The sequence below is a fragment of the Mytilus galloprovincialis genome, chromosome 5 (assembly GCF_965363235.1).
Source record: "Mytilus galloprovincialis chromosome 5, xbMytGall1.hap1.1, whole genome shotgun sequence".
Lineage (NCBI taxonomy): Eukaryota > Metazoa > Mollusca > Bivalvia > Mytilida > Mytilidae > Mytilus > Mytilus galloprovincialis.
This window is the reverse complement of record NC_134842.1, coordinates 96,484,653-96,494,322: the sequence shown is the minus strand read 5'-3', so window position 1 is coordinate 96,494,322 and position 9,670 is coordinate 96,484,653. Positions and strand designations below refer to the sequence as shown.

Below are 9,670 nucleotides of genomic sequence, written 5' to 3'. Positions count from 1 at the left end.
TTGTGGTTTGAAATAATTTCAGAGTATGATTTATTTCTTCCTAAAACAAGATAGGTTATTTTCTTTGGTCCTTCTATATATCGTACATATCAAATCAAAGCTGGATTTGTTTTCAATCCGTATTCACGTTTCGACAATTAATATCATTAAAATGGACTTTCTATGGCATGTACACATGAAAAATTGCAACATATGTTTTCATATGTTTTTCATGTGTTTTTCATATGTTCAAAAACATATGTCAAACGTATGTTGAGAACCACTCATGAAAAACATATGTTTTTACTACATGAGAAACATATGTTTAACATATGATAAACACATGTTTTTCAAAAATCATATGATAAACATATGTTAAACATATATTTTTCATGCCATCAAATCATATGATTTCATATGAGGATCTCAACATATGTTTTTCATATGTTGGTTTTTTTTTTCTAATTTGATACCCATAATGATATAAATATGAATTTCATGTGAGAGTAAATATGAAATTACATATCTATTCAATAGAAAGCATACTTTTAAAGTACAAGTTAAGTTTTAGACACTGTATATAGCATGCCATGTACTTGAACAACACATGGAAAATATGAGATATAATTTCTAAAGCACTGACAATCATTTTAACTGTCAGACATTATGGCGACCTTGAAATTTCTTGAAAGCTGACTTTCATTTGACTTACTCATAGCCATGTCCAAGCAACTTTTGAGAAGCAAAATTTCTCACAAAATCATTATCAACAGAATTATAATCAAGCATGCAAGAAATACATCTAGCTGTCTATGTACCTTGAACTTGTAAGTCGAATAACAAAATGATTAATAAGGTTGAAAGAATTTATAAATTCTATAAACTGGTCCATCATAGCTTGCTAATAAGTTGGTTTTTACTCCCATTTCAAGGCCATAGAATTACTAATATTCACTTGAGTTGTATCATTGGCAATCATCTGTACCAGTTATCTTATATAACTCTACACTTCGTATTGAGGACTGTATCTTGAACTATATTGTGACTTGGATAGAGAGTTGTCTCATTGGCACTCATAGCACATCTTCTTATATGTCCTAAATGTGAATATCTAATATCACTATCAAATGTCATATTGGTTGATCTGTGCTAATTAAAAACATACAAATTTATGTATTAACAAATGTATTTATTTATTTTTATTTCAGTATCTTTTTGGCTATGTTCCTTCTTTCATCATGTTCATTCTTTATAATTCATTCCTAAACTCCATCTCATTGTTTCTTCTTTACTACATCTCATTACCTATAATAGAAAATGTAAAAAAATATACTTATGTGAATGCTTTTAATTAAATGAATGAAAAACTCTGTTTATTTTTGTATCTTTAGGCCAAAATAAAAAGATTGTATGTTTGCCCAAACGCGACCGACCCAAAATAAACCCGCCGACTTAAATTCTTTTTTTGACGTTTTTTGGAAGATTTTTTTTTTTTTTGGATTTATTTTGGGTCCGCTCCGTCATCGTACGAAACTTAATATTTGTCATCTTTGCGTTTGAAAGTAACTGTGAATAAGATTAAAAGAAAGCGTATAAGAGACGCAGTTAATCGATATTCGATGTTCTCTGTTTTTATCTTCTGATTTAACGAACGTAAAGAAGTAAAACATGTGAAGTGGCACAGTTTTTTTACGCTGTAGTTGTTTGTACTACCAAACCCTTACCTATATGCTCAATGTTAATTTCATCGTGTTATCGAATATCTGATAAGAATATTCAGGTAGATTTGTTCAAAACCATGTGCAATCAAATATTTTCAAAGTTATTCTGACAAGAAATGGACCCGGAAGTTGCGAATTTACAATCATGCAAGAAGATTTTGTTTTTACTGAATAAAAAGGAATTATTTCTTGATAAATTGTTGTCTTTAATTATAATCTTCCTTTATCATGTAAATTAGATGCCCTTTTATTCAAATAGTTCAAATTTACAAGTCTCATTAGACAGTCAGCACGTTGCTGTTTGGGAGAATTTGATAAAACTATAATTGCTCACAGAATCAGAAATATAATCTTAACTGAATGTAGATCCTTCTGAATAATTTATTGCAATATAAATATAAATCCCTTTTGACAAGAGAAATCTGACTTTTGTCAGAAATATTTTTTCGCATATGCAAAAGTAAAAACATGTTATGGACGCCATATTGGATTTTTATACAACTTGTGAGGAAGCCTCTAGAACCATGACCTAAAAATAAAGTCTTCAGAAAACGTTAACTTTATGCAATTATATTTTATCAATAATGATTATTTTCAAAAATTTAAACTTGATTATTTAAAGAAAATAAAATTATAACAAATACGTTTTTAGTTTGGAGATTCTACAGAACATGCTTTGGTCTATTTATAGCCAAATTAGTTTACCTGTGTGATAATGTAAAATATAAATTTGTTTTCAAAACATAAAAAAGACACAAACTAAGGATGGTAGATAATAATTCATATAAATATTTTAGGACATTTAATCTATTTTAATAGAAATAGGATTTAAAAACTGCAAACAAATTTAATCATTACATAATCAGCTGATATTTTTTTTACACAAACATCGTGTTGATGGAACTGTTGAAAATCACTTCACAAATCCAACAGCCCTTTCACACAGTTAGTAATTGTCAGGGTTATAAACATATCAGGATACAAATCATATAGTAGACTAATTCATTTATAGAGGTTTTAAATTCATGGCTTTTGGTTGTCTCTACAAAGGTTTGACAGAGAAAAAAAAGATATACTGTTTTAAGATCTTTTAATATTTTCATGCAAATTCGGATAAAAAAAAAAAAAAAAAGAATTTGCCTACCTACCTACCCACACCCAGTCAACATGGGTCGGGTTTGGGCAAACTGAAATATTTTTAATTGTGGCCTTAGTTGCTAACATTCAGTCATTTTGACCTGATGAATAGTTGTCTCATTGGCAATGATACTACATATTTTCCTCTTTTTTTAAATAATGAAAACTAACTCTATTCATGCATGTGTACTACACATTACCTGTGTATATAATATGTATGGCATTTGGACCTAAATGGCGACCAATTTAACCAGATACTCCACAGGGTGCAGCTTTATACGACTGCAGAGGTCGAACCCTGAAGGTTGAGGCAAGTATGGACACAACATTCAAGCTGAATACAGCTCTGAATTTGGATTGTGATTAAACAGTTGACACATCATAGGTTTCTGACACAGAATAAATGTGGTCTAATGAACTTAATTTTTTTTTTTTTTTTGCTTTTGAGCAATTTACTTTGCTGTTGAATATTAATCCTCTCAAAGAAAAAATATTTGAAGAAATTTTCTTTTTAAATTCTGAAATCTAAAATGACCCCCACCCAAATTTTTTTTCCACGTCCCCCTTTCTCTTATTCCAAAAATGATCTCAATTCAAAATTCTAATGGAGTTTGCAACAATAACTACTCATTTAAATACATCATAAAATATTAAAATATAAAATGTCATTTAATGAATGGCTATTATTTATTTTGAATTTATTGAACCATAAAACTAATTTTTGACTCTTCACATTGAATAATCCGCGAAGCGGATTATGTAAAATGTCAAGAGTCAAAAATTAGTTTTATGGTTCAATAAAATCAAAATAAGTTATTGCCATTCATTATAAATAAATTTCTATCAAAAATAAGGCTCAACGAACTTTTTATATTATATATATTAACAATAACAATGTACACACATATGTTGGCGTATGAATACACAACGCCAGAGTGGGCGTGTCTCCATCAAAATTGACAACATTGAAAATAAAACTAATAATTTTAACCAATCAGAAGACAGTAAATACACCAAATTTATTTATACAGTCATGGTTAGAATTAATAGTAACTTCTAAAAAAATAAATAGGGAATGTGTCCAAAAGGACACAGATGATGCCCCTGCTAGCATATAACGTTATAAAGGGACATAACTCAAGAACTGTAAAAGTGAAGTTGCCAAAAATTAAACTTAAACTGAGTTTAGAGGTAATAAGCACACATTTCATTAAATTTAGTTGAGACAAACTTAAGTTAAAAGAACAGAAACTTAAAAATTCTTCAATTTTTCCACTTGTAAAGGAACATAACCCTAGAATGGTAATCAGAGTGCTTGTAATCACTGAATGGTGAAGATTGCTTTAATTTATCAGTTGGTAGTTAAGTGAATATTGCATTGTATATATTGTACATTTTATATAGCCGACAACGTGATACCAATATAAGAACGTAAATATTTATAAAAACGGGGACCAAATTAAAAAAAACTTAATACAGGGTTTGATTCAGCATATTAAAGAACCCCAAGAATTCAAGAATAAAACCCCATTGAAATTGGTCTAGAAATAAGCAACTTATACAAAGTATTTGAGAAGTATTGTTTTTGGCCCCTAATTCATAAACAGTTTGTGCCATAACCATGATAACCCCCAAAATCAATCCCAACCTTCTTTTTTTTTTGGTATGGAACCTTCAAGTCCTTGTGGTACAATTTCAGAAAGATCCATACACTTATACACAAGTAATTGTCTGGAACCTAGGAAAATACTTATTTTGACCCCTTTTGGGCTCCTTGTTCCTAAACTGTTGGGACCATAACTCCAAAATCAATCCCAATCTTCCTTTTGTGGGTTCAAACCTTGTATTTAAATTTCATAGAGATAGAGATCCATTTACTTAAACTAAAGTTATTGTACGGAAACTATGTCCAGTGGCATATATTTTATGTATTCAAAACAAGAACAAAAAATTTGTCAATTCATAATATATACATTGTATAGGCCAGTCTGACTAGGTAGGTTTGTAATATACAATGTAAATGCTGATTAATTGAACTTCTGAGTGTGTGTGTATGGAGCAGGAGGGGATCAGGGTAAGGATGCCTTGAAGCATACTTCAAGCAGGGGTTTAAAAATCCACTAGCCCGACGCCCGGGACTACAGCGTTTGGGCCTCAGGCAACCAAAACTTGTAACTTAATATGCCCGACGGACTAGAAACAAAAAATTCTTGGCGTTTTCAAAATAGAAAGTGGAAAATCCCCTCATCACCATTCTACATGTTCTATCTTAGCGATTATCTTCATTGATATTCAAATGAATTCGATTTTAAAGAAATAAAATTTCTAACAAATACTATTTCAGTTTAGAGACTCATGCCCAGTTTGTAGTCAATTTATAGCCCACAATTAGCTTACCCGTGATAAATGTATACGTTTTATATATTACTGTACTTCCTTTATAAAACAATTATAAAAGACACAAACTATGGATGGTGATATTTATTCACATAAATATTTGAGGTCATTTGATTTATTTTAATAAAGAGAATTTTTAAAACTGAAAACAAATATGAGCATTTCATAATTCTTTTTAATACACAAACGTAATGATGTATTTGATAAAAATCACCCCAATCCTTTTATATACCAATATACTATAGCAGTGGTCAAGAGTTGTACCATATAGGGATTTGGTCAACTCATTATTACAGAATAGTCAAGGAATATTCAATTATCACATGTATCAACGAATTGAATATATCTGCTAATGGGATATTTTTTTGCTGACATAGTTTTGATTATCCAATTAGCTAAAAATTACTGTACAACGGATAAAAATTGTAAAGTTTATAGAATTCATTGTATTTTGCAGCAAACTTTGAATTTGTAAGTCATACTCGGGCCAGCAGGTCAGTTTTGTTGGGCTAGCAGCTCTTCCAACAGGGCTAGTAAAATCCTGCTACCAATTAGCCCTGGTCTAGTGAGCTATAACAAAATTTCTTAACCCCCGACTTGACATTGGAAAGAGAGAAAAATAAGCAAGTGTACATGTACAATTATACTTGAGAACAGAGTGCATCAAATTATTTATATTTACTGCAATTCTGGAGATGAACATACTTTGATATCAGTTCTTTTTGCAGGACATTCACACCTACATGTACAGTACATGTTCACCAGTGGTTTTAATACTGTACTTTCCATTCTTTTGGTAACAAGCTAAAATTGAATAAAATCTAAATTATTTAATCAAGAAGTCCATGAAGTCCAGACAAAAACTAGATGTAGTAATTAGTATGAACATATTGAACTGATGCTCACTAATTTATACCTTTACAGAACTATAAGTACTTTTACTTTTGAGTGAATGCAAAGAACATGTAAGCAAACAACAGAAAGAAGATCAACAGCTTAGCTAATAAATATATGTACAGTATGAACTTTCTGGTTTTAATTTATCTATTCTACTGTATACAGTTAAAAAAAATGATTCTAGGCATTAATTACTGTCAGATGTTTATTAGATTTTGTTTTGCTGTTTTAAGTTAATAGGCAAACATGTTAAAATACACCATTTTGATATAGGAAAGACTAAACTCGTGAACATTAGAGCTGGTAGAAGTTTCTATAATTTTGATATTATTTGTCTCACTGGTAGTACACTACACTGTAAAAAACTTTTTGAGAAAGAGCAGGCGCGATTTTTTTTAATTTGAATTTAATGCACTACGAAAGAACTGTGTTCTCGGGCCTGTTGTCATTTGTGTAATAATCCGTACTTCAGGCATTTAACAAACAGAACAACCTTTCAATGTACATGTATCTTGCCAATGTCAATGTGTGAATAAATTTACTGTCAAAAAACATGTCTTGTGTGAGTTTTTGTTAGATGCATTTCTTTTTTGTATACTGTATATAGATCTGGTGAGTTAAGCCCTTTTCACATCAATATACATGTACCAGGTTAGGTGGGTTTGGCACCACAAACTGCTAGCTATATAGTCTAGCCCCCAATAGCCCCATCACATCCTTCAATTAGTATGTGCCTGTCCCATGTCAGAAGCCTGTAATTCAGTTTGAATTGTTTTACAAATTTTTCGTTTTCATTTAGGGTCTTTTTATATACCAGACTACTGTAAATTCAGAAATTGTTGTGAGGTTTTTATTAGCATGATTATTGCTAAAAATTTGTAAGGATTCCGTGGAACCCAGTGTCTTGCCTACTTTTGCTGTAAATTGCAAGATCAACAAAAATGAGGGAAAAAATCAATAAAAATATTCCGCTTGATACCATATTTGGATTGTAGGAAGCTTCTGTCCAAGTTTGGTAAAAAATCCTGGATAGTTTATGAATCTAATAAATGTTTTAAAAACTTTAACTGCAGACTGGATGTAATGTTAACTGGAAGAAAAACTAAGTCCATTTATAAGTAAAATACAGATACACAGGTACAAAATATTAACAAAATTTCCTTCTAGATACTAGCTTTTGATCATAAACAAGCTTCTGTCTTAGTTTGGTACAAATAAAAAATAGTATAAGAAAGTTATTAAAATTTTTAAACATTTAACCAGAGTGAATGTGTTGTTTCCTGGCAGAAAAAAAGTCCATTTAAAGTAAAATATGGAAAAAATGGATTTGTCATTTTACAAAATTTACTTCTGGATACTATCTTATGATCATAAACAAGCTTCTGTCCAAGTTTGGTACAAACCATGGATAGTTTAAGAAAGTTATTTAAATTTTAAAAACATTAACCACAGAGTGTATGTAATGTTTTCCCGCAGAAAAACTAAGTCCATTTATCATGTTTATAGGTAAAATACGGAAAAAAATGGAATTTTATTTTCACAAAATTTACTTCTGGATACTATCTTATGATCATAAACAAGCTTCTGTCAAGTTTGGTAGAAATCCAGTATGGTTTAAGAAAGTTATTAAAATTTCAAAAACTTTAACCACAAGAGTGAATATTTGTGTGGACGCCGCCGCTGACGACACCGACGGAATGTAGGATTGCTTAGTCTTGCCTTTTTCGAAAGGCTTGACAAAAATGGGACAGAGTTTAGTTGTAAAGGCAATAATTTAAACTCGCATTTTGAAATATTTTTTATGAATTTAACAGGATTTTTCTCAAAATCCTAAAAATTAAACTTGCATTTAAGTCTTAAATGATACAAGAGGCTGTCACAACGACAGCAAACCGGATTTATTTACATTTATTTGTGTCCTGGCAATATCACAAGAACCATTACTGATGAATGGTGAAAGTGAAAATCATCAATATCAAATTTGACCTCCATTTTGTCATCAGTATCAACATTTTGAAATAATAATATTTGAAAAGCTTAGATTGAACGGTTCATGAGTAAATGCAACAACGTGAATGGAAACGCCATTTTACGATCTTTCAAGAACCATAACTCCTGAACAGTAAAAGTCAAAATCGTCATTATGGAACTTGACCTCTATTTTGTCATCAGTAACAACATATTAAAATTTCAAAAGCTTTGGTTGAATGGTTCATGAGAAAATGCACGGACACGACGGGAAACACCATTTTTCAATCTTTCAAGAACCATAACTCCTGAACGGTAAAAGTCAAAATCGTCATTATTGAACTTGACCTCCATTTTGTCATCAGTAACAGCATGTTAAAATTTCGGAAGCTTTGCTAGAACAGTTCATGCATAAATGCACGGACACGACTGGAAACTCCATTTTTCAATCTTTCAAGAACCATAACTCCTGAACCGTAAAAGTCAAAATCGCCATTATTGAACTTGACCTTCGTATAGTTATCAGTAATAACATATTAAAATTTTAAAAGCTTTGGTTGAACGGTTCATGAGTTAATGCATGGACAACATTTGATTGCCGCCTTTCAAGAACCTTAACTCCTGAACGGTAAAAGTCAAAATCGCCATTATTGAACTTGACCTTCGTATAGTTGTCAGTAATAACATATTAAAATTTTAAAAGCTTTGGTTGAACGGTTCATGAGTTAATGCACGGACAACATTTGATTGCCGCCCGCCCGACCGCCCGGCCGCCCGCCGTACATCCCCAAATCAATAACCGACATTTTTGTCACAAAAATCCGGTTAAAAATCAGAGGCGGATTTAGGTGGGGGCCAGGGCCCCCTTTTTCTGGGAAAAATTTGGTTGATTATATAGGGAATCACTGAATCATGACTGGAGCAGGCCCCCTCTTAGGCAGTCAGTGGGCCCTCACTTATGAAAATTTCTTGATCTGCCACTGAAAATGGCAATGGTGGCAATAATAAATCCACACAATATTTCAGAATTTACAGTATATATGGTATAATGTATGGGCTTTGCTCATTGTTGAAGGATGTATGGTGACCTATAGTTGTTAACTTTGAAGTCATTTGATCTCTGATGGAGAGTTGTCTTTTCTCATTAGTGTAAACAATTTTTTTTTTTTAAATAATTAGGTAATTTAAACATTACAATATAAGACACTTTTATTAGTATTAGGATTGGAAAACAAGTGAATTTTCACTTTTACAAATTCCTCTCTTTTCTTATTGGCAATCATACTACATTTTCTTATTTTTATATTTACATTACCTTTCATCTTCTTGAGCGGTCCACTTCCTCAGTACAACAAGGGGGTCCTAGAAGCATGATTTTGAGTTGGCTAAAAAACCTATAAGATATATTATGATACAATTAACAGTTTTCTTTGCAATTATCTGGCAAATCACTAAAAATATTAAGCATATACGAGTAGTTAAATAAATGTATTCTCTAATAAATACATACATTTCCCCAGTTGACAAGGCAAAACTAAGGAGGGGGCCGCAATATTGAATTGATTGGATCA

The 9,670-nt window shown here is 31.2% G+C and overlaps 1 long non-coding RNA gene across 1 annotated transcript; it reads right to left on the bottom strand.

Moving 5' to 3' along the window:
• Window positions 1-1,147: 1,147 nt before the first annotated feature.
• Window positions 1,148-9,541, bottom strand: LOC143074866 (uncharacterized). The gene is made up of 3 exons (XR_012978136.1): window positions 9,415-9,541; window positions 5,940-6,038; window positions 1,148-1,284 (listed from the first exon to the last, which is right to left on the bottom strand). It is a non-coding gene; the product is annotated as an uncharacterized LOC143074866 (long non-coding RNA).
• Window positions 9,542-9,670: the final 129 nt, after the last annotated feature.